Source organism: Serinus canaria, chromosome 1 (genome assembly GCF_022539315.1).
Source record: "Serinus canaria isolate serCan28SL12 chromosome 1, serCan2020, whole genome shotgun sequence".
Classification (NCBI taxonomy): domain Eukaryota; kingdom Metazoa; phylum Chordata; class Aves; order Passeriformes; family Fringillidae; genus Serinus; species Serinus canaria.
Window position 1 is genome coordinate 103097469 of NC_066313.1, and position 26775 is coordinate 103124243.

Genomic DNA, 26775 nt, shown 5'->3' on the forward strand with positions numbered 1-26775 from the left:
TTCAGAAAACATATCCTCCTAAAGCAAAAAAAATACATGATGTCTATCATATTCTGTCTATCATATATGTGATTAAATTACTTGGGCCATAAAAATAGCTGTAGCAATAACTCCACAGTACAATTTCTAATTGTCTTTGGACATGAGAATAGCTGTAGCCACAACCCAAGAGCAGTAGCTCTGTCCCAGTGAGACCATTTCAGGTGTTGAGCAGGGCATGTTGAGGGACAAGAGCATTTTTCCTCTGTTATTCTCTCCCACTTTCTCTAGTTTGTAGTTCAAGAACTTCCTGATCTCAATCATTAAGCACTGTAGTTACCAATTAATCTATTTTTCATTAGTCTGATTATTTTTTTAATCCATTTAGTCTTGGCTTCAAAAACATTTTTAAGTTCCACATAGTAATTATGTAACATGAATAAACTCTATAATTCAGCAAACAGCAATTGCATAAGATGCATTTAATATAACCTGCTTTTAAAACCACCACATCAATATTTAAAATCCATTATGAATGAAAACAAAATATATACTGTAATAGTAGTGTCCGCAGCAGCAGAACAATGTGAAGAATGGTCTATTGAATTTTCAATTCCTCACCAGACCTCTAACCTCCATTTTACAATTATGTAAAACATATAGCTGAACATACAGATAAGGTAAAAAATGGGCTTTTACAATTATAGGATTACAGTGGTAGAGAGGGTTCATCAAGAGCTATGTCATGCTGTGTAGTTTCACCATATATTTCCTAAAAGGCAGAATGAGGATTTTCCTGGCAAATTAGAGGTGAACTAGATCCATATGGTTGACAAAGATGCTTAAATGTATAAGTTCTTGCACCTTCAAAACATCTAGTAAACCAAGAAAAGTCTTCCAGAATAATTATGTGGGTTGTTCTTGATCCTTTTTGCATCCAATACATAAATCTAAGGCACAGCAGCAACTGGTAACACACTTATGTTAAGCATTAGGTTGAATTGCAAGTTTTCTTTAATGGTGAAGTTTGTTTTCTCATTATCTGTATCCCATTTTCACTCCACATTAACAGAAATTATGATCAATTAGGGAATGCAATTTTCCACTGTTGGATGTGTCTGGAAATCATATTGTTTATGTTATTTTGGGAGATTCAAGTAATCAATCATATTTATTTAAACTCAATAACCAGGATCTCTTTGTTGTCATACAATATTGATTTATTTGGTCAGTGCAGATAGGCAATTACTGTCGAGTGATTAACCTCACAATAAACATTGGTTTGATTGACTCTGATATTAAGAAAGCAGAGAAAGATTCTTCTAGTGAGTGATTTATACCAGAATAATGTCAATTATCTTGTGCAATATTTGATACCTGGATGTCAAAAGTACATATTTACTGTATTTTTAAGTGATCCCTTCTGTCCTTTTGGTTGGTGCTCCACTGCACAGCAGTATTTCAGCAGCCTGAGACTGACAGAAAAGAAAAAAAAAAAAAAAGCATTGGAACCAGATTCATGTTACTATTTGTAGGAATACTTTAAAAAAAAATGTAATTCATCACTTGTAGGTAGGAGTTCAGTATTTAATGTTTAACTAGACAAAGACAGAAAGAGACTTGGCTGATTTTGATGTGCTAAAAATGAATGAATTCATAGGGAGGGAAGTGTTCAATTTCCACCTCTGCAAACCCCAGCAGATTTAAGGACAACCCCCAAATCAGTAAGCTCTTTTAGTAGTACAGTAGGTTTTCATACAGTCTTTATAATATTATGTGAATAAACAGAACAAGCAGATAGATTTAGTCATAGTACTATTTTTTTTACACCTCTTCCTCACCACCTCTTCTCTCTGGGCAACTGTGGACAGTCACCACTTAAGGATTCCCTTCCTTTCTCCCACACAATGAGTTTTGTCAGAATTGCTGTCTCCTTTAGGGAAACCTGCTGCTGTCACAGACCATTAACTATGGATGCAATTACAAACATGTTCTTTTCAATATTGGTGTTGTATATTCTTGCTATAACCTCCATGCTTTACACCTTAAATATCTGTGTGCCTCATAGTGAAACATGCAATGGCTTGTATTCTGATTTATTATTAAAGTTGAAAAATAAAAAGGGAATTCACACACTTAGAAAAATATCAAACTCACTTAATAGGTAACATCCATCTCATCTAAATAGAGCAGTTGAAAACCCCTAAGCCACAGAAAAAGATAATTTCCTTTCTGCTTAAAAAATGAGAAAAGAAACTGCCCTTTCTTAACCTAAATTATAAGCACTCCATGTCACCTTGAGAACACCTTTACAGAACACCTTTAGAGTAACAACTATTTCATGGCTTACTTTTTTTGTTATTGTTGTTTTGGGGTGTTTTTTTTTTTCCTTTGGTCCTGATGGAAACATTTTCAATTTTTTTGAAGATCAGTATCTCACACTGAAAAATATGAGTGATTTGAATCAATTTCTTTATTGTTCTGAGATGGGACCTAGAAATTCCCTGTTTTGCAAAACAAAAACTATATACTAATTATTTTAGCTTGTAACTAATCAAAATATTCACATAAAAAGCATAATTGGTAGGTTTCTTGGGTTTTGGTTATGCAGTTACCGATTCTACAGTGCCCTGCAATGTACAAAGTCATTTATAGGCTTTTATGGTTCAGATTAGCAGGTTTTCTTTTATATGAGGAATTTTAATTAAGGCATTCCTGCTGTCTCTGACATGATTAACTTAGAATGTTTTTAGTATTGGGAAAGAATCCTATTAGAAAAGTATAGTGTTAATTTAGTCATAGTGCACAACATGGGTCAAAAATACTTTCCTTCAGTGATTTATTTTGTTTAAACATTAGGTTTAGTAACTTTTTTTTAAATTTATTTTTTTAACCTATAGTACTAAGTAATTTGCAAACTCTTTCTGCTTTTGAAGGGTTTCCTTCAGGTCAAATGATGTCCAGCCTGTGTCAGAGAGAATACACCCATCCCCACTGCAATAGCATATGGTTCTCTATCACGAACATCATAAAGCAAACAGACCTCATCAGGCTTGCAGTTGGAACTTATTCTGTTTTAGTTTAAAATATTAGAATACTTTTTTCCATTATGTCAGAAGTAAGAAAACCTTATACCTTGCAGATGGAATCAGAGCTAATCAGTAGGTTCTTAATCCTGAAGCCTTTCCTCAGAAATACCCTTTGTTTTCTTTATTCAATGATTAGACCCTGAAAAGTTCCCTTGGAAACAACTCCTGCTGGAATGAGCACAATTTTAGATTTACAGATTCCAGCCAGCTATAGGAATTGTCAGAGTAATTTTTTTAATTATTATTTAAATTCAGCCTGCTTGGTATAGCAAATTACTCTTTTCTGTCTTCAACCCATGACTTTTTTAATCTTCAGGTTTTTCTTAGGCAATAAAAAGAGGAATGCATTTTTTTCTCATTTAGTTATACTGTAATCAACTCTGGGTGCTGTTTAAAGTTTGGGTTATATCGAATAAGCTTTGTCTCTTTTGCTTTCTGACAGATTTGGTCCTCATTAGCATAATGGGAAATCTTAAATGACTTCATGTATGTAGGTATTTTTAGAGCTGAAAAGATCACTGTAAAAATAAATAGTAGGAAGAAATAATTTTGATTAAATTATATACCCAGCCTCACAGCTCAAAACATGTGGATCTTTATGAACAACTAGCCACCATATATTGTGAATTAAAAACAAACAAAAAAAATCCTGAAAGAGGACACAAATGCACACGTACTTTGAAGGTTATAGCCTGCTTTAAGTGGTCTCGATTTTTACTGTGTAAGACAAAATGTTCACAATTTTTTCCCAAACAGAGTTGGCTTCAATTTCTTCCAGGTGTGCTGCTCTTTCACATTCAATACATCAGAATACAGAGAGGTGCTGCCATAAGTATGTTTCTCTTTATTTTTAGCAGGTTCTAGGTGAGAAAAGTATTAAAGAACAAAGAGTGTTGTTTTCCAAGCATTTAGAGATTTAGCACAGACTCTGCTTGGTTTCTGAAGTTAATGACTGGTATGAACCATACTGAATGTACCCAGTGACTACTTGATTCAGCTGATCCTAATAATTATCAGAGCTGACGTTCATTCCTTTTGTTCATCATTAATTTAATTCAATTCCAGAACGTACTCAGATAGAAGTTCTATTTACCATTATTCTGTGCAAAGACTAATAAAATATAAAGCAAACAACAGACTCATTATGAAAGCAGCATGTTCAAAATACTAACCTAACATTTTAAAATGCATAAAATCCTGTAGGTTTAACACAGTGATGGCTGAAGAGTGGGATGATTTTTTTTTTTGTAAATTAGAAATGAGTGACTTTCTTTTATAGTGCAATCATTTTAATGCACCTGAGAACAAATATCTAAATTAATTTCCTGTGTGTATTTGAGTAATAATAATCAAATAATTATGCTGATGTTTGATAAAATGTTCTCTATAAATGCTCATTTAACATATTTATTGTAAATGGGTTTAGAGGGTCATTCAAAACCAGCCTTATATGAAAACAGCAATGAGCAAAGCTTTATGTATTTTACTTCAAAGGAAGTACAGATGATGTCATGTACTCTGTGTTATAAATTGAAATGATGAATTAGAAAACCAGCTTCAGCACTTCAGTGAAGAGATGCAAAAGATAGGAAAAATTCCAGATTTTCCACCTTGCTGCTGGCGACCTTTTGACATTTCTTCCTTTGTCATATGCTGCTCACAAAGACCAGTTTTAATTATTAGAGATTATTCCTATTGTAGTTCGGGTAGAGAGAAGATCCTCCAGAAAGTAATTTGAAGAAGTAGGCAAAGCAGGGTGGTCAGATGAATAAAGATCTGATGAATAATTTATTCCCTTTGGGTGATATGGTTATGTGCTCTTCATTCAGGACAATATCCTATTTCATGCACAGGATACTGCTCTCTTTCTGTTATTTACCAAAAGTCCTCCAGGATGTGGCCACTCGTAGTTGATGATGCAGTCGTGACTGCTGCTGGAGTCCTGTACTCCCTGTGGACAATACAGTGACAGTAAAAGTGAGGGGCATGTTTCAATAATTAATAAGAAATAGAAGAAATCTTAGTCTATAATCACAATGAAGAATTCCTCCTAAATTAACAAATTAGATATTATGCAAGAGGTGCAGTGCATTACCATGCATACTGTTGTTAAATTTACAGCAATTTTGTTTATTTCTAAGTGTTGTTATAAACCTGATGTCATTTAAATTCATACTATTTTTTTCCTGAAGATCTTTTTTTCTTCAATTTTGGCTTTGTGTATAAGGTTAAAGATTAATGTAAAATAATAAGTCCAAACAAATCTGGTTTTCTACATCAGGTGAGGGAAAAAATATAGGGAAATGACATTTCCAAAATAGAAGTTTGTTTGTGTGAGTCAATTTCCCTTTCTTCATGAGTCATAGGAGAATACTGAAATAAAACCAATGTGAACGGATGTTGTTACCAGAATCATTGTTTCAGTTTAGTGTAGTGAAGTTGTTAAGATAAATTCTACAGAGAGAAAGAATTTGCAGACAAAAGTTTATCACAAAAATGTGCTAGTGACTACTAAAGACATAAAAGACTTATAAACTTGTAGTTCAATAATATCTCACGAAATTAAATAAATCTGTTGTTAAGGCACCCAAGATGCTTGTTAAACAACCTTTGAAAAAGTAGATAAATTACACTGAATGTTAATGTTTCACGTTATTGCTGTAGAATCAGAAGACTTCATTTTACTTTTACATTCCCCTAGAGTATGTTAAATCCACCTATACTGTCCTAACTGAGCATTTGTAATTTCCAAAGCTTTACTTATAGTGCTTTAGATAATTTATATGTACAGTGGAGTCTTCCAGGATGGTACTTCAATAAATCAGAGTATAAAATGTACCAGTACAATAAGATAAGGACCTTGTGTTGTCCCCATCCTAAAAACAATCTGTACACATTCTTAAAAACAGTCCATACACAATTAGACTGACAGAATATTTAGCTTTAAAATGGAGACAATTTTTCCAATGCTTCCAGTGTCTTTCAAATGGCTTAGGCAAGTGCTAAACTCAGAGCTACTGAGCAAAAGTATATTGGTAATACATATGTTCAAAGAGAAATTCCAGACAATACATGTACCTGAAATCACGGCAATCGTTTTTAGAAGGAGAAAATTTTGTTTACAGAAGAAAAGGAAAGACACCTCATTTTAATTGCAGCAATGTCACAGCAGGATATGTGTGTTAACAGAATAGTAGCCTCAAAATCATCTAGAAAGTATCTAATATATCTTACACTATATTAAAAGAGTAACTTCCCCTAAAGAGTATTGACATCCTCCGAAATATTGTCATCTCCCATTCACCAACCCCCCAAGGGGAGAAAAAGTTTTTTTTTTCATGCTGCTGTCTCATAGTATTAATAAATTACCCAAAATACCATACTATTTAAACAATAGAAAAACAGTGCATACCAAATCTAAAAACATGTTTTACTTAGAATTCTATTATTATGAATGTGAATCAAGACTGAAATCTTAGTTTCCCTGAGATTGGTGTCCATTTGCCCATTGACTTAAAGAGTCAATATTTCTTTTGACTTTCTGGTTATGAAAGATCTGAACTGATGTTAATTTTAAACGCTCAAATCAGTTTTTAAAAAATCCAACTATGCAAATCACCCTGATGTTTTATTGGTTATTCTGTCATGCAATCTATTTCAATTAATGAATGAAACAATTTTATAAAGGTAATTTAAATATTCTTTCTTCATGCTTTAGAAACAGGTAAAATATATGGTAGCTGCATAGTGACCTTCCAAAAGAGGATGAACAAGAGATTAAATATTTTCTTTTTTTATTTTTTTTACTATGATAAAAAAGGAAAAACCTACCCATCTAGTTCTACACTACTATAAAGTACAGATTTTAATCCTTAGTTCCTCCCAGTGTACTCACTTTGGTAAACAGTTTGTTTCAGTCCTTACTGGAATAAATTTGGGTAAAACACCTACTGACTTACTGGAAAAATAGAATTAAAATTCAGCAGTCAAAAGAAATAACTCTAGGGTACTTTATCTGAAAAGTTTAAAAATTAAAGATATGTTAAAGGGAATAGAAATTACTACAGCAAAATTGTGTAAGAATTTAACTTCTGATGCTTTACTTATCTATGTGAGAACTTAATGTAGGAAAACAATTTCACCAGCCTGTATTTTTTTCTCTGTGTGAACGTGATAACATACAATAATTGTTTGAATATGAAAAAGAAATTTGAACCAGCAATGACATTTTTCCATTTCTGTACTGCAGTTTTTCTTCTTGCTTTAGAGTATTATATTCACACCCAGAACTGGATTAATTTTAAAATATTAGATATAACTTCATAGAAATATGACTGAGGAGTGATATAACTCAGTGATTTTCCTCCACATTCTTTAAACAAAGTGAAGATGGAAGAACTAGAGTAGAAGGATGCCTGTGAGTTTTCTCCCTTTCTAAATCATTCAGTTTCACCTCACTGCATTCTTCCCATGTTCAACAAGAGGATTATATTTCTCCAGACACTTGATATGACAATGAACATTTCCAGCCCTTAACAAGCCCTTTGTGGAGCTACTAGTCCCACAGCATAATTTTACTCAACTTGTGGAAGGTTTGATTATGGTGCATACATGACCTGTTGTGTGCTTTTTTTCCCTAGAGGTAAGACTCCTCTCACCTAAGTTTAATATTTATACCCACTGGCATATGAGCTGGCTGCTCCTCCTGGCAATTCTGTGATGTGACTGATATCTTCTTTATGCCAATGTGTGGAACATCAGATGAGCTGAGTTTTACAGAATTCCACTTCCATCTCTTGACTTTTGGAGGGCTTTAGTTGACAAACTTATAATATAGGCATCTAAATCAAATGAATCCTGCTCTAAGGTTTCACTGTTGTTATGGTTATAACCTTTGGAAATGGCAAGTTGGCTCTACATTATATTTTCTTGTTATGAAATAAGTGTAAAATTTCATGTCAGCTTTTCAAAGCAGACAAGAACAAATCTGTAGTAGAAATATTATTTGTTTTTTAAACAAGTTGTACAGCTGGGGAAAAAAAAAGTGCAAGCTTTTGAATGTACAAGGCTGTTGTTAAATCTCAGGGGCTTAATATACCAGTTGGTCTAATAAAATATATTACTTTTACTTTGATATGTATAAAACATTACTGGTATTATTTTTCATGGTATTTAAGTTTTCTTAGGATGGAATCACAGCATGCATTTCTTTAAGCTAGCTGCAGTGTGCAAAATAAGTATAGGGGTTTTTATTAAAATATTTCTGTTCTGATTAATTTTGGCAGTTAGAATGAACTGTGCTGCACAGTGTTACTTGAGTAACACTAAGTTTCCATCTTTCATTCTGTGCTTTATTTGAAAGACAACTGGAAGCTTTCTTTTTATACTTCACTATTCTCAATTGAACACCAACTAAATAAAAAGAAAAATGAGTCCTCCTTGAAAACAAAGGTTTTGGTTTGAGAGCTGCAGTAAACAGAATAAATGTTTTATTATAAAGTAGGTGGGTTATGATACTTCTGTGGAGAGACAGTAAATTTATTTTAAGCTCCTATTTCTGTTCAGTACTTACACACACCTTCTAACAGAGCATTTTTAATGTTGCTGTCAATAGTCTCTAATGCCCAGATGAGTAAAGAACTGAGAGAGGTGATTTTTGTTTTCTTGTCATATAGCTCTGCCAGAAACCTTGTGTCTTCCATGCACATCCAAGTGAGAAATGCAACTTGCCATGAACATCTGGTTCCTCCAGAGCTTTGAGCCTGGCACTAGAGCCCAAGCACCAGCTGCCTTTTGGCATCCTGTTCTGGACCTGTCTAACATAAACTGGTTAGACCCTCTGACTCTTTACATTTTCACTGAAAGGTTCCTCTCTTTGTATGGTGCAGGTGGTAATTGCCTCTCAGTTTGTGATTTCAGTGGCCCAAGCCATTCTCTCTCAAAGCCTCTTTGCCCAGCCTGCCCCATGAACCACAAACCAGCGATGCATTTTGGGTCTTGGTGCCACATCTAAGAGGTGCAGCAGCAGGAGGTACCTGAGGGGTCACACTCCTCCTCCTTTGAGGGGTCACACTGCCTCCCCACAAACACTGCTCTGGCTGATCCTGCCCTCCAGCAAACCACCCATCTGTCCATCCCACCAGGGCAAAATGTGGGTAGTGGCAGCAGAAGAGCCAAACCTTGGGAAGAAAGGCAGCACAAAAACAATCCCTTGAGATGGAGGGAGCAGGGGGCACTGCTCCTGTGGGGCCAAAGTGGGCACCTTCCCACCTGGCCACAGCCTCCAGCCCAGCAGCCACCCCTCCAAGCAGCAGCAGAGCCTTGCTGACATCCTGGTTTGAATTTTCAGGTGTTTTGTTCCTTCAAAACAATTCCATTGGTTTTTCGGAATTTTTGAGCTAGCATTCAGAATTCAAAAAACCACTCATGAATAAAGAGGCAAAGGGCAAAAAATGCATTGTGATAAGCTCATTTAAATAGAAATAGGCTTATTCCTTTGTGTGAGTTGCATATGCTTTTTAATTCTTTTAATTTAATATCTAGATTTTTATGAGTAAACTCAGTTTTCTGAGGAGCTGCTCTGACACCACCAGGAAAAATGAAAAATTAAAGCTAGGTGAGCTGTTTGTCGTTTTCAAATAGCTAGCCCTGTCTAGACTTTTTGCTTACATTTGAGCAGTGACAGTTTATTAGGATGAATGGGAGGGCAGGAATAGAGATTTAGGAAGAAAAGACACTTGCAAAATGTGGATAATGTGACATTTAGTAGAGATTATGTGCTCACAAGAGGAAAAGCATTTACTGTTTTTCCTATTCTCATGCACAAATAAAAAGCTATACACTTAATAGGAAATAGCCCTATGCTGCTATTTCTCATATGAGAGAAGCTCCAAAGACTGAAGAAAAATGCTTGAAAGATCTAGTCTGGCTTTTGAAAAGTCAAGAACATTTCAAAATGCTTTTGCATGTATTCTGTAATGTTTTATACTAATATATTATAAATGGTAGTTGGCAGATTACATCTCGTATTTCCAAAAGCTAATGTCTGCACTGTTCTGCTCTAGATGTCTTCTTGTCTATGTGGTTCAAAAACATCTTTGTGATCTGTCAGAGTAATTTTGATATGCACATAAAGCTGAGAGAACAAGGATTTATAAACCCCACTCAAAAGACATACAGGTAGAAGTGCCTGCTAGGGGGTGGGCAGAAAGCATAAAGCACTGAAGGTGTCTTACTTTAGACTATAGTATAAATAAATTGGAATAAACTATTATAAATAGATGTTCAGGGTCCTGTTTTTACTTAATAGTTACTTAAGACACATGGTAACTGTCAGTGTTATATTTTTTATAATCTGTCTTTGAAAACAGCAGTACTTAAAAATGCTACTTTATTAGAAAAGAAAACTAATCCAAACAAGATAAATTATGGGAGGGTTGGGCCTTTCAGGACAAATTTAAAGACTTTCATGACTTGAAAGTTTTCTTTCAATTTTTGAATGTATGGCAAAGTCACACTTCTAAGAAAACATGAGCTGATCTGGTTCCCTTATTAAACTGAGTGCTTCAGAGTATCAAAGGGCAGAAAACTTGCATTAACTTGATTAAAAATACTATACAGAGTCAACAGAAAAATGAAAAATTTACTTTTGGAATTTTAAAAGGATTTTGTGGGCAGAAAGGAGGGTTTTTTAATAAGTTAATTGTTGCAGAATGAATAACTACATGTGTGGAAGGTCCTTGTAGCTCCTGCTTATGTATATTGTGGAAGAGGAAATAAAATTAGTAGAGTAAGAAAGGCAATTCTGATTCAAAAACTGAATTGGAGGTGATCCTAATTCTTGTTTGTTTATGGCAATTGATAACATCTAGTTAAATTAATTTAACTACTGTTAGATTTTCAAGATGTGGATTGTACCTTCAACATCCATAGAAAAAGGGTATTTATTCTTTTACAGGCCTTGTAGCATTGTCAACAAGTTAGGATGGAAACAATTTTTTTCTGCCATTTCAGCCATTAGAAGAGAAGCCAACCCAGCGCTAAACCTGTAGTCTGTAAGGGATTTTGAGAAAAGAAAAAAATAATTTGTACTGGGTTGCTGGGGTGTTATGTTAAAGATTTGAAAGAGGGTGAAAAGTGTACTCATCTACAGCTAAGAGATGCTTGGTGATTTTTTAATCTATTCTTATAAAAACAATAGTCACAATGCTATTAAAATCAGTTTTATCTCTTGTACTTTTAATTATAAATATTCAAGTGTTTTAATTAAACATGTGCACCCATTCATTAAATTTGAATGGAGTTTGCTGACTACCAGTCAACAGAAAGAAATGAGGAGAGGAGAGGAGAGGAGAGGAGAGGAGAGGAGAGGAGAGGAGAGGAGAGGAGAGGACAGGAGAGGAGAGGACAGGAGAGGACAGGACAGGACAGGACAGGACAGGACAGGACAGGACAGGTTGCTTTTGTGGTTTTTTTGTTTGTTTATTTGTGAAGAGGAAAAAAAAAACCTGTTTTAAAGCTGCCTAGCTGCATGTGACCTTTACCAAATTTTGAGTAACACGTTGTTTAAGAAATATATGGAACTTTCTGCCCTGGAAGGAAAATACACTTTTAACAAGAGAAAGATGATTTAAAATCCTGCTATGTTTTTAGGAAGTTCTTATATAAAATAAGAGGCTTCCTTTTAATTCCTGTAGTAATACTATAACTCTTTTTCCTAAATAAGATGATGGTTTGGCTGGGTGCAGGAGAAGAGTGGCTGTGAATTCAAACCAAGACAGCAGAATAGCTGTGGATAGAACATTTATTTAAGACAATCATATATTTCTTTCTACTGTGCAATGGGAGCCTGGGAAGACTGCAACACATTTGCGGTGTACAGGAGAAAATGAATATGCAAATAAAGAAGGAGTAAGAGGCTTCCACCAGTAGAGTCAGGAAAAATACATGTAGAAAAGACAGTGATTTATTTTTTTTCTACAGGAAGCCCAATGTAAATGCAACTATGATTTTCCCTCCAGTGGGATTTTCACAAGATAGTATTGACACTAAAGACTGGTGAGGTAGTCAGAAGTTCTGAATATATTGAAATGAATACAGTTGTATTTGTCATCATGAATGGCTGCTATAATCACAGCTTTTAAAACCCACTGTTGGCTTCAACAGTCCATGGTACAATGGAGCTCTTCAGAACTAGAATAGTTGTTGACATTCCATTAAAGAAAACAACAGAAGTGGAATGAATATGCTTAGATTTCTTTTTACTCTGTACAACTGATTTATAAAAAGAAATAGCAGAGGGAGAGAAAAATAAGACAAACCACTGTGAAAAGTAATTAAAGATATTAATAATTGGGAAGAGTAAAATACTGCTGCAGCTATAGTAGAGAATAATTGTCACTATTTCAACTATTAAATGGATTTTTAAAAATTGAATATCATTTTAAAATTGAATATAGTTATATCGTTAGGATTGTCGTGGCTATCACGCTGAATTTTGTTTCTAATTTCTGTTAAAAACTAAGGTTATGTAAGGTTTTTAATTTATCATTTATGTACCAGCAGGCTGTATAACAACTGTTATACAAGATTTGTTCACTTTATGCTATAAGTATTTAGATTCTAACTGCTGAGTTCAAAGGTGATAAATTTTTAGTTAAATTTTCGCATTATATATTTCTGTTTAAATTAGCTGGTGATGAACGCACTGTACCTGAATCTCATTGAAATGATGCTTTCATGAAAGTTTGCTGCCCAAGTTTGCATAGAATGATACAGTGAAAACATCAGCCAAAAACAAATCTAGGCATCCTTTACTTGTTTAAAAAATCATGATTTCCCTCTCCCCCTCTAAAGGGTAGCTCTCAAAATCATTTTAGAATTTATATGAAATACGTTGAAGAGCTTTGCCTTTACCTGTCAGCTTTGCCTTTACCTGTCATCATGAAATACTTCAACTGCAGCATGCAGCCTTTTCCTGTTTGAAAACCTTTAAAACTGTTGTGCTCATTCTAGGGAATATAGAAAGTGAGAGGCTTCAAATTGCCTTTGAAGCTATTACTACATAATCCACTGCATGATGCTCCTTTACTTGCTTTGTTGCTTTTATTCTAGAAATGGCATTATAGCAAAGTAAACAACACTGTCAAATATATAAACCTCTTTTTCTCCCTCCCTAAGGTTATGCTAGCTACCTATACAGACATTTGAGATATCTTTGCATCTTATGCACAAATGGTAAACAATATTGAAATATAAATGCATGAAGAATATTAGAATAGGTTTGTAAAAACATAAATTATTGTTTAATATGGCTTTATTATACAAATAATCTGTCACAGCCTGTAAACCCTCCTCCTCCTCCTGCTGCACTGAGTAAAAGCAGAACACCTTAGCAAGGAAAAATCAGAAATACCTTCAATTTTTTTCTGCTAAATTTAAAGTGGGACTTTTGCATCCATGTACCAAATTGTTTTTAAATAACCTTGACTGTCTTTTGAGACTTGATCCACATGCTTGGAACTTCACCAAGCATTGTAAAACAGGTTAGAGTGCAAGCTGTAAATATTGAAGTTGTGAGTCTGAGGGGGCTTGACAACTAGACAAGCATTTAGAATTCTTCTAATCTTTTTTTCATATCTCATCTGTATGGAAGTGAATGGTTACATTAGAAATCAAGCCTATAAAAATTTCTTTCTATCCCCTTGTTTTCTTTCTGGAAAATTTATCTCTGCCTAATACACCAGGAAAAATTAAATAAAATTATTTAGAATCCCTTTTTATTTTTTTTTTCAGAATCATGAGCAAAATCTTAATGGTCAATGAAATATGAATGCATAAGTAAATGAAAAAATACATGATTGAGAACTTAGATTGTGTGGAAGTGAAGAAATGGGAGAGAAGGAAATGTTAGAGAAGGCTGATATTGCAGCAAATGAGGCTCAAAAACTCTTAGTAGTACTAGTGGGAATTAACTATTAGGATGTGCTGCCTGAAGGATCACAATGTTCACAAAGTCTTCTTTCTGAATGACATAATTTTGTTACTTGCATAGTAGTTCCATCAAATGATGATTTTTGTGACACTGCTGGAGTAGGTGAAATGTCACCCCTGTCTGGCAGTCATTCTTGAGAAACAGGCTTACCAACAAAATAAATAAAACCACACTCTAAACAGCTACTGCAATACTGCATTACAAGAACAGTCATAGGCAGGAGCTCTCTGGGTGTGTTCAGACAGTTCCAGGCTTGGGATATTTAAAAAAACCTAAACAATAATTTCACTGCTCATGAATTCAAAGTCTCAGAACTCAAAATGTCTCTTAATCTCTCAGTCATCTCTACTAGATTCATGAAAAGAGGGACAAAACCACACAAAATTCCTGTTTACAAATTAACAGGCATATCTCATTGTGATTCCTGTCTGACAATGTCTAGATCACAGAAAATGCCATTACAGTCACCAATAATTGGCACCATCTTGGGTCATCTCAGGGAAGATGAGACTTGAATGGTTTTGGAGGTTGCACTACCAGCCTCACTATTAGGCAGAGTCCCAAAAGTAGATTTGAGTACAGGGAGGATGAAGAAACCTCTCTGCTCTGGTTTGTAGATAAAGAATTTGGTTCATGACATCATGATCCTTTGCTACTCAGGATAAATAACTTCATTTGAAATTAAATGGTCTCTGTCTGTTTTCTAGACATCTTTCAATAGTTTGCCTGCAGCTGATATAGAATGGAAAAAATAACTCTTGAATGGCAAATCAAGATGTTTACTGAAGTGTTGCCTAGATTCAAATGGGGTTGGCTTCTTTGTTTGTTTTTCACACAGAAAAGAAGAAAATTGGATTATCTGAATTAGAATTTAACTTAAATGTATTGATCCCTACTTAAGGAGAGATCCAAATTCTAGATGGTGGTCAGCCAGAGTCAGGCTAAACTGCAAACTTTTATGTTGAAGGACTGGGATGTATTCTGCTCAGCTTGTGCCCTGTGTCAGTTTGATATTTGTTCAGCAGCATTTTTAGCCATCAGACTTGATGAACTTAGAAATCTTTTCCAACCTAAACAATTCTGTGATACAATGATTTTATAAAAATAGCTGTGGTATTCTCTTATTCTCTTATGTCACTACAAGATCCCTTCAGCCCAGTCATATTTTGCAGGCACATAGTTCAGCAGCTGACAGTAGGTATCAATGTCCTGAATAGAAGGTCATTCTTTGCTCTTTGCATCTGAAATTCATCATTGCTCTGTCAGGATCCCAGACTTCACTTATTATTCTCTGAATATTTTTTCTATTATTTTTCAAATAATATTTTGGAGGGTTAAAATTAAGTTGGAGACAAGCAAAAAGCTTGTCTTGTACTTTTTGCTTCAATAATAGATAATTTTCAAATAGAAATTCAAAGGTTAAAAATCAGTATTTGCACTCAGAAAGGCAATATTACTTCAAAACAAAGAAACAGAACCCCACCAGCTAATAGCAGAAGTTAGTGATAGTCTGTTCTGCCTATCCCAAAATGTAAAAGTAGAGCACTTGTACTCTGCTGTGCAAATTTCAAGCCATTACTTTCAAGTTCACGGCAGCATTGCACTTCTAAAGCTCCTATCTCATCAAAACTGCTGCAAAATTAAACACTGAACTTTGCTCTGAGAGCCAAAGCAGACATTGGAATTTTCCATAGTGGTCAGCTGAAATTTCCCTGCTCTGCTACCAGTCTCCCTCCCTGCTGGATCCCAGGCTGCCCACAGCCCTGCTCCTTGAAGGGGAGCTGTGCAAAATGCTTTCCAGCAGCACCCACTTGGTAATTGTTTTTCTGTCTAAAGTTTTCAGTGCTTCTGAACCAGGCAACATATCAAACTGGCAGTGAAAACTGCACAATACGTGGTTGCCTGGGACTGTCAAACCTCCCAGAGGGGTGTTGGCAGGTAAGAGCTGCTCATTTCTAGAGAATCTAGATTTTTCTAGTAAATTGAAGACTGGTTGGATGTGGCAGTGCTGGGACCAATCTTTAGTTTCATATTCAGTAAAAGGCAAAAAATCTTCTCACACACAAATCTTCTCTCTATTTGTAATAAAGAAATTTCCCATTTCTTTATTACAAATAGAGGCATGCAACACTTAGTGTGCTTGCCTTGCCAGTTACAAACTCTTCTGATCACATTCTGAGGGACAGAAAAGTCTTCAGATATCCCCTTCAGTTTCTGTAGTTCCAGCTTGGTTCATAATTTTATTAGGTGCCAAACAGCATTTGGACATCAGAGGAATGCAGCCGTCAACCTGAATGATTTATAGACAGAATTTTTTTTTTTTAACGAGCTATTTTAAAAATAAAATGTTTTCAATTAATACTGCTCTGAGTTTCATAATTGCAGACATAGAAGAGAATACCTGTGAAACATGTAGAGCTACACAATAGGTAGATGTAACTTAATTTACCCAGTAGGTATTGTCTGGATAATAATGCAGGCTAAAGTTCCTTCCTGGATTATCATCTTTCATGGAAAACTTTCATTAGCCCCTCACTGACCCTCAGGCCATTTTAAGAATTACATTCCCTTCCCCTCACATAGCAGTGAAAAGGTGAGCCAAATGGGACTGTCATTCTGCTTCCCCAGGAGGTCAAAACTCAGTGTTAGAAGATGTCTCTATCTGCCATTAGTGTTGCTTTATAACAAAAAAATACCATGGAGCTGGACTAAGCTGTCTTGAAACTGACTTTTCTCCACACAAACCTTTCCTCTCTGGCTCTTTCTTATCAGGGAGCTAGATACCTTATGAAGTGAAAAATAGGCCTGGCATTCATAGAACCATGTGTGTATATGTTGGTATACACATGATAGGAGGAAGTAAGAATGATAATAGATTGTTCACACCTGAAACTGAATTCCTGTGAACCCAATTTTTCCCCTAATTTTGACCAGAACTGAAGACTCTGTCTTGCCTGGTCATTTCTGGTGCTAGTTATGGTATATCAGGCTCTTGATTAAAATTTTTACTTGTCAACAATTCTCACCTTTGGCAGATGAACTATAAATATCCAGTTTTTTCCAGTGATTCCCTTCACTACAGCAATGCTGCCTTGTTTAAAGTGACCTCCCAGAAAAATAAGGATTATGGAAATAAAATTGTTTTGCTCAGTTCTCTTATGATTTCACTGAAAAAAATTTGCATGAATCAATTTAGAACTGTGTTCACCTGAAGGACCAGAATATAATCAAACTGGAGTAGCACTCTCTTGCCTTTAAAAAGAGACTGATCTTTTTTAATTTGCTTCTCAACGCCTACTTGAATAAATCAGCTTTTTAAAATGTGGCATGAGCTGATTAATTAACAAGAAGAATTACTTTGGAAAGAGACTGTGTAGCAAAATGGTCTTAGAATGAGATTCCTTTCAAAACAGCTTATCTTTTTAGCCATTTGCAAGCTTCCCATTCTTTGCCAAAAAAAAATTTTAAAAGCAAAAAAAAAAAAAAAAAATTGAATGGCAGAGGAAAAAAAATATGAAATTGGAGTAAATACATTTTCTTCCAGACTTCTGTTCCTTAAAGGAAAACTATTTCTATTTCGGGTCCCTATGCAAATATATAATAAATGTCATTAACTGCAGAAATACAAAGCAGAAGCAACTGCTTGGAGGTAGGAGGGATATTTCCTCTGCATTTGGTATTTAAAACAGGTCTCAGATTGGCAAAAGCTTTTTTAGTCTGAAAGGCTGCAGCTGATGTAGAGATATTATCTATTGCTGAACTTTTTTCTAAAAAATAATCACTATCACAGAAATTCCAAGAAAGTTTGTTGGGTTTTTTGTTCAGGGATTTTGGTTTTTTTTTTGTTCTTTAAAAAAAAATATCTGTTTGCATTTGAGCTAATACTTTTATTGGAAAACTATGCAGCATGTTTCCCAAGCAGTTTCTTTTCTAATTTCTTTCTTTGAGATATCTTTGATATAGATTCTTTGATATAGATTAAATAATAATGACAGAAACCAAAAAAGGGAACATGAATTTGTGTAAAATCTTAGCTGTATTTTCAAAGAAGAGAAATGTACACTGACAAATATAGGATGGCATTAAAGGCTCCTTTGACAGCAGCTTCTTCTGTATTACTGTGTCACAGGACCTGAGAAATGATGGTTCTTTCTTCACAGGGAGAGATGGAAGTGTTTCCTCTCTGAGAAGAATTGAAAGATACTGCCTCTCAGAGGAATGTACTTTGGTGTTAGTATCACTGTTTGTGGAAGAAAAGCCAATTTTAGGCAGAGGGGCTGTGGCTTGGCAGGTCAAACCTCACAGACACAACTAATTGTCTCCTTATAAACACTGACATTACTGCCCAGTATGTGTCAGAATTGTGGTCTAAAGTATAATGAGTCCTAGGCCTATTTGTGATTTTAGATCAGGTTTAGCTGTAAGAAGGGAGAAAAAATTCTCATAAATTGCTTTTTTATTTTGATATCCATGCTACAATTTCCAGCTTCCTTCATGAGACATTTCTGTCCATCAGAAACTCCACTCTCTGACAAACTTCTCTAAGAAAAAGAAATTATTCATGCAAAAGAGTATTTAAAGGTTTGTATTGATGTGAGACTGTTTTAGTTGGCACTGGAACTGCCTTATGTTTGCATCTATCAGGGACTTACAGCATATCTTGATCCTCTCCAGGGAAATACAGCTATGATCCTGACTGGAAGTCCCTCCTGTCACAGTCTGCTGCCAATAGCTGACATCACTTTGGGCTGTTACTGAATTTTAGTTCTTGAGTAACTTTTAATGGGGTATGATATTTCCATTTATTGTGTGCTTTCTATATTCATCCTTTTTTGCCTTCCTCATTTTTCCTTTTGTCATCCAGTCTCATCTCTTAGTTAAATCAGAACCAAAGGGTACATTTGGATTTATGGTAATGTAAGCATGGATATGTGTTCTGCTTTAGAAATGGTAGGAGTGCATTAAATAGTGAAAGAAGAAATACAACAAAAATTGCCCAGCTCTTGCTTTTAAATAAAAAAAGTTATAGGATAAAAATGGATATGTCTTAATACTGAATATCTTTATTAAGGTAGTAGTTTCCAGAAGAGTGGGTGTGACATGACGTACAGACCCAATATATTCTTTTACAAACCCAAATATATAATTATTACTGAGATATTAATTTAGTAATGACAAAAACTTCTTGAAGATTTTGCTTTATCTTTGTAAAGATTTCCTGGCATATTCATCACTCTCACTTAAGACTGTTTAAGCAAATAAAATTTATTTTTTAGCCTTTTATGAGCACATTTATGACTTTCTTAATAGACAGATATCTTGCTTGCTATTTTTTAGCATAGATAAGAGTATTTGAGGAATTCTGAATACTTTGAATTAAAATACAAAAAGAAAAAGAAAAAGAAGTCTTGTGTTGCAGTAGTAACTAAACAAGGGGTGATTTCATCTTATAACTGATATTATTGACCGGGGTAATGCTCTTAGAGCTATAAACAAATAGCATATACAAGTAGTTTTGGATTAAATGTATGTAAAACAAGATGAATAGTCAGCTTTCCTTCATGTTCTCTCTCTCGATCCCTGAACACCCAAATAATTTCAAAAAGCAGAATTGCAACACTGATTTCCCAATAGATAGCATAACCTAGTGAACAAAACATAGATTTGTAGCATAAGACATGAATTTTTCATTGAAGTAATAAGAGAGTAGTTACTCTGTGTACTTATGTTTTCTCTTAGACAAATGAAGTAGCTACTGAATTCTGCATCGAAGACAAATACTGAGAAATTTAAATAGGACACATATTCATACAGAATATGTTTATTATTGGTTGCATATATCATTTAATATTTAAAAGCCCTTTTATCATGTACTGTAGCTCATGGAAATTAGCTTTCCTCTTATTTTTAGTCTTGGGAAATGGCTTTCAGTTAAAGAATTCTGGGATTTAATTACAGAACTTTACAGAAGCTCTTGTTAAAGGTACTAATTCTACCCTGAAAGGGTCCCTATATCCACATTTGGTCTATAGGAGTTACATAAGGAGAAACGAAAAAACTGAATGTCATGACCATGACATTTCCCAAGAATACCTTTCAGTCCTCTCTTACTTGGAGTTCAGGGAATTTTTCCACTGCTGTATGCCATAATAGTCTTTTCCAAACTCCATTTCACACTTTTTTATAGTTCTATGTACCTTTAAAGTCTCCACAAGAACTTGCAGGAAGGAATTCAACTCTTGTAATCAAGCATTGTGTGAAAAATGGTCTCTTTTGCTTGGTTTGAAACTCTTTTCTGTGGGTATTTAGTGACTGATTCCATTCTAAGTTACATTGCTGAAAACCAAGAACAAAGCTGCTTTACAGTTTTAACAAAGAGGGTTCAAAGGGATGCAGTTGTTATGCTGTTGAATATTCTGGTCCGCAAATCTAAAAGGATACCATTTCAAATCTTCCAACTAAATGGTAATGTAAAGGTAATGCATTGGTAACTCAATCCAACGAAAATACTTCATAATTCTCAGAGTTACCAACCAGGTCTCAAAAATTCTGCACCCTAGGATTTTAAGTTGCTCAAGAAGGATGTAAAGTCAGACTTTGGATGCTTTGGAGTTCTTCAATCTGTCAGTATTTATTCCCAGTTTTACTTAGAGTGGTTTTTTATTTTACAGCCCAGAAGTTTAAACATACAGATAAAATAGTGATCAATTTAAGCAATTCTGTAAGGTACTCACCTAGATATACTACCAAATTGTGAAGTCCTAGAAGAAATAAATTTCACAAAAGCACAGACAAACCCACATAATGTATGTGGTGGTGGTCAGTAGATAGCTTTGTCTCACCTGTTTGTAGCCACTGGGCCAGAAAACCACCACTGATTGATGTGAGCTGCTCATCTGGGCTCCTGCCACTATCAGTGATGGGCTGACTCACACAGGTTTGTCTGTTTCTTGCTTATTTCATTAGAGCAGACTGTACTGGTGAGATTTTATCCATTCAGGGTCAGCAGAGACCACCAGTCTCAGAACTGATGGCAGCTGCACAGTTATAGATGAGACAAAGAGCAGACTTGTGGCTGATGTGCTCAGGTGCTCTCAGCTTTCCACTACTGTTTTTCATTCTGACATTTGCCTTATGTGTACCTTCGTTTTCCTTTGAAAAGAGGACACAATTGTGCTTTCCTTTTCTTGCTTTTCAAGCACTATATCTCTTTAGACTGTCCTTTTCTTTTTTACTGTGTATTGAAATCTCCTGCAAGGGACAATATTCCCTATCAGATATGCCAGATTTAAGATATAAAATCTTTTCCAAAAATCATCACTTTTTCATCTAACCCTTTTTCCTTGTTGCTCCCAATCCAGAAATTAGTAGGACAGCAAACTAAATACCTAGTTACTCATAGCAAATTATGGGTACCTAAATGTCCAAATCCACAAAATAAGCTTGCATGTAAGGATTTCACATTATTCACCATCAAATGAAGAAAAATAAAGCTCTTTTTTTTTTTTAATTTAATAAAAATGACCAATGCATATTTGTCATTACACAAGGCAAAAGAGGTCCAGCATCTGGTAAAACTAGAACAAGTTTTTCCATTTGATCAGATTCTTCCACTCTACCCTTGCTGTCATACTTGAATCTACACCAGTGTAAAATAAATTTAGTGGCACCTGGAGAGATGTAGGCCATGAACTTCTTATGTAGAGGTGCCACAGCACACAAGAATTAAAACCTGATCACATAATTATAAAGATCTTGTCATATAAAATGACTGCTCAGAAAGAATGTGTTAAGGCCAGGATTTGAAACTGATCAACAATTTCCTGTGCCTCTGTTGCACAGCACAATTAGGATGAGGAGAATGCTAATAAGAAATACTCCCATCTGGTAATATGTATTTTAACCTCATTAAACACTCAGTGACTAGAATTAGGCTTATGTCTGAGAATTAAACACTGATGCCTATAAAATATCCTTCTTGATGCAGCTAATGTTGGAGACTTTCTGTAATGGAAACATTAAATCTGTTCTAAATAAATTTTAAGGCAATAGGAAAAGTTTCAAGGATTAAAAATCTGACATATTTTACTTTTTGGCACTACTTATATATTTCTTTTATTAGTTTTGCTGCTGAATTAATATGGCTGCAATGAGAGAATTCATATTTTCTCACCAGTTTGAACTGATCATATTTTTTAACTGTTGCACCATATCTCAGTGTTTTCTGGCTACAAAATTGTAAACAGTACCAAAACATGCAGAGTTTTCAGAAGCTCACAAGGTTTAAAAATCAAAGCTGGTGTTACGAATGGTGCTCGAATTCATTTTTCTCTTCACTATTTTCCTGTGCTGTGCTTATTTGCATGGGATGGAATATTTGATCCATACAGAAGGTGATGGAGGAACAGTTTTGAAGACTTGATGGGAGCAGTAAATCAAGTATGTATGAAGGTTTCAAAGTATCTTCCTTGTGAACCTTTACATTTACCATTATAAGTCTTAGAGATGTTTAGAGTTTACCACTTTGTGCTATCTTTTCTTGAAATCTAGTTCATCCTCTTTTGTAACAACAGGTTGATCTGTAAAAATTTTGATTTTTCAGTAGAATTAAAGAAAAGAATTTAGTAAACTAAAGATAGTTGACAAAGAGTGTGAATTTTAGTTATTACTCCTTAATAGTCATCTGGAGAAAACAGTATGAGCACAAAAAACTTAAGTTTATCAATTTATCTTTGGTTTCTGTGGTTAAACTTCTACTTCATATTTCCATCTGCTATCTTCTGTAAATCTACCCCCTGAAACACTACACAGTGTAAGTCTTTTAGTGGGTTCAATAAAATTGCAAAGACTGAGTTGGGATACCTGGAGGAGTGTTTAAGAGTGTAATCCTGATGAGGAAAATACTGTTTTGCAAGTTTTTAGAAACAGTTCATCAATTGCTGAATTCTGTTGAACTCTTATGTGCTGGGATCATTTAACCCACATACATATTTTCCTTTCACCCAATGAAGCACAAAACATTGCCAGGAAAAAAAGATTTTGAGGTGTCTTCTTTGGTGCCTCCATTTTCTCTCTTTGAAAACAAAGTGGATATCATCAGCTGGTCTCCCTGACACAAAATATTTAGCTTAAGTGCTCCTAATTTGTAAAGCAATAACACAGCAGCAGCAGAACCCCACGTACCTCCTCACTGGTTCCCCACACAAGATTCCTTCTGTGTTTCTGTGGAGCACCGTTTGAAACTCGCTGTGCCCATTTACATGCAGCAGCCTTCAGCTCCTGCATCCCAACAAAAGTAGCCCAGATTTCCAAACTCTCCTCTCTGTTTGTACAGGTCCTGATGTGAGATTAATAGGATTTCTTGAGGATCCAGCTCCACATTAAAAGGAATAGAAAAGATCTTTTTCCAGTGATTTTACTGTTTAATTGGTAGGAGGAGCATCTTCTGGCTGAGCTGTAAAGTACTGAGCAAAGAGTAAGTTATCAGAATGTAAAACCTGTTTGGGATTTGAATGATGTCAAGATGGCCCTCTTTCTCACATAATTTTACAGAAGTGCAGAAGTAGTTTGGGGTTGAAAGTTATTCCCTGGTATAAAATACAGTAAAATGAGATGTGAGGGATTCTATTGTTCTGTTCAGTGTACAATGTATTTAATATTCTTAAGCTTCTATGCTACAATACTCATTAATTATTCAAATGAAATTCTGATATTATTTTAACTAAAAGTCAAATTAATTACAAAGTATTTCCATTATAATAGTGCTATCTTAAATATAATTTAAATATTTTTCCTAAGAGTTGATTTATCATTATGATTACAGTTTATGTCCTTTTTGAGCTCTACAAGAAAGCTGAAATTTTCAGGTGACTGAAAATAGGATCAAATTAGTAGTGCCAAATGGAACTGTATGTGAATTTTTGAGATATTTAGTGAATCCAATATATTATGTAGCAACAAATTTATATGGATCCATTGTTGGATCCATTCAACATGAGCTGTATTATCATTTGGAGATGAGAGTTGTGACTCTTTTTGATGACACCACCTACAGAGAATTAGTTATTTGTAGAGGCCAATATATCTATTTCTGTTCTCACTGAGCATGCAGTCTCCAGCAAGGGTCTGTAATTGATGTGGTGGCTTGGGAAATAGCAGCAATAGGTCCCAGAGAGCCATAAAACACTCAGCTCTCCTGCTTATTTCCAAACTGTTTCCATGCCCTCCTGAAACATTACATTAAGTCATCAGCAGTTGTGCTTGAATTTGCCAAGTGAAATAATTTTTTACTGCAGTGAAAAAATTTCCCAAAAACATTATAGAAATGTTTAGCAGCAAATTTTCTACTGATAATTTTCAAAGGGTTCATCATTTTTTTCCATTGTGTGTTCATTTTTCTAACTCTTAATTTCTTCTTCCTCTTTCTCACTTAACTCCCACAAACAGAGAGAGTCTGTAGCACCTGAGGCTGATGACTGCTCCAAATTCCTTCAGTGGAACTTTCTTTTTTATGTTTTTTCATATTGATGATAACACTCAGAAGGACATGAAATGGACACTAGACATTGTTGCTCTACTTTTGTGACTCTACCTCTTCCCACAAATGCATTCCCAAAGGGGTTGAGATAGGGCAGCACCCTTTCACCTACTGTGTCTCCAAAATAGTCTCTGTTGGATCCACCCTGAACCAGAGAGAAAACTTCATATAGTTGATTCAATTAACCACCTAATTTCCTTAATGCATTTACAGTACTTCTGAATGGTTTTATGGTAATTAATCCCAACAATATTTTTTTGGATAAACATGATGGAAGAGGCATGACTATAATATTGTTCTTAGATACTTTAGAATACATAAGTACTATTACTTTATAAGAAGCTTTTTCATCCCTTTATCATTGATCTTCAAAGCAATTTCATTTTTTCTGGAAATGCTGAAACTTCAGAGATTACATGCAAGCAATCTTTGGACTTAGATGAGAAAATGATACAAGTATTTTCATGATTTTATGTGTTAACTAGTAAATACAAGCATTAAATACAGTAATAAACCCTAAGGTATGATATTATCCATATTCATTTACAGGGACAAACCCATTCATCATTCATTACAAATTTTCTTTTACCTCAGAAACAAGTTGAAGAAAATCACATTAACAGTTTAATATATTTTGAGACTCAATAACCTTAAATCCTTTTATTTTGTAACTTTTTTTTTACTTGCGAAAAATGAATTAGGTAGGTTCGAATAACTTACATATATAATGGCACATACAAAACAGGAGTATCAAAAGAACCCCTTCCATTTAGAAGCAAACTGAAAGTAAGCTACAAAATTATGAGAGATTCACAGTAAAATGAGTAATTATGGATAGCAAAAATAGAAACTGAATTAAAGAACTTAATTATGTACAAAATATGTTCAAACATATATTTAGAAAAGTCTTTAGTAAATGTTGTGGGTTTTTTACTGACAATGATAATAAATTTCAGGATCAGTATTTTAGGTGTGTTGCTGCTGGTTTTGGACCATAAAATTAAATTGCAGCTACTTCTCAAATGGATGTGACAGCACAGCTGTACTTCTTTTCTTAGAAAATAAATCTCAGAAAATTAGGTAAAAAAATGGGCTTACTGGTTAAAATGAGACATGAATTAGTGGAGCAAGTTTAGGGAAGAGATTTAAATTCAGTATCCAGGATTAAGGATCCCTTTAAATTAAGGATCCCTAAATAAAGGATCCAAATTAAGGATCTTTAGCATCTGACAAATGAGGAGAGTCTGAGGGAGCTGGGACTGCTCAGCCTGGAGAGGAGAGGGCTCAGGGGGGACTTATACATGCCCATAAATATGGGATTGTGCAGTAAAGACAACAGAGACAGATTCTTCTCAGTGGTGTTCAGAGACAGATGAGAGGCAATAGACACAAATGGAAACACAGGAAATTCCACTTCAATGTAAAAAAAAAAAAAAAAAAAAAAGAGTTCACTGTGAGTGTGGTCACACGCAAGAACAGGTTGTCCAGAGATGTTGTGGAGTCTGCATCCTTGGAGATGTTCAAAAATCAACTTGAGCAACCTGCTGTCATGGATCCTGCTCTAAGCAGGGACTTGGGCCAGGCAATCTCCAGGGATGCCTGCCAGGCTCATCCAGTCTCTGTATCTTTGAGAATCTATCAGTGAACCCAACATGGTAACATGAGGAGATGTGGAGAAGAATGAATGCCTTTGTTGAACATTGTTGTGTCCCATGCTTCTTGCCTCATCCATTTCATTTATTTACTGGAAGGCTGCCGAGGTTATTGCAAGCAAATAAAAAAGGAGGCAGGGAAAGCACAAGAGTTCTGAGTTTAGGTTATACCTTAAAGTTTTATATTCCTTTTTTACTTGGTGAATTCATTACCAGCATTAGTAGCTGTATACAGGACAAACAGGATGTCAATGCCATTAAAAAAATAGGCGTCTGACAGGCTCATTCAGAAAATTTCGAGTTAAACTTGACTGTCAATATAAGTGCTTCCAGAATTTTGGTGATGCCAGTTGGAAAAAGATAAAGTTATATCAGTGGTGGCTTATTGAAGCTTCATTGAAATTGCCAATCAGCTGAAATATCTATTGACTAAAGCACCTTAATTGTGACAATTATTTAGTCAGCTGATACAGAGGAAGGAAGTACATGCCTGAAAAAAAGTACAGAGATGAGGTTTAATTATGG

The 26775-nt window shown here is 34.9% G+C and overlaps 1 protein-coding gene across 1 annotated transcript in view; it reads left to right on the forward strand.

Moving 5' to 3' along the window:
• The window catches only part of IL1RAPL1 (interleukin 1 receptor accessory protein like 1), a 584747-nt gene that overhangs the window by 329305 nt on the left and 228667 nt on the right, over positions 1–26775 (forward strand). The gene's annotated exons all lie outside the window — the stretch shown is intronic.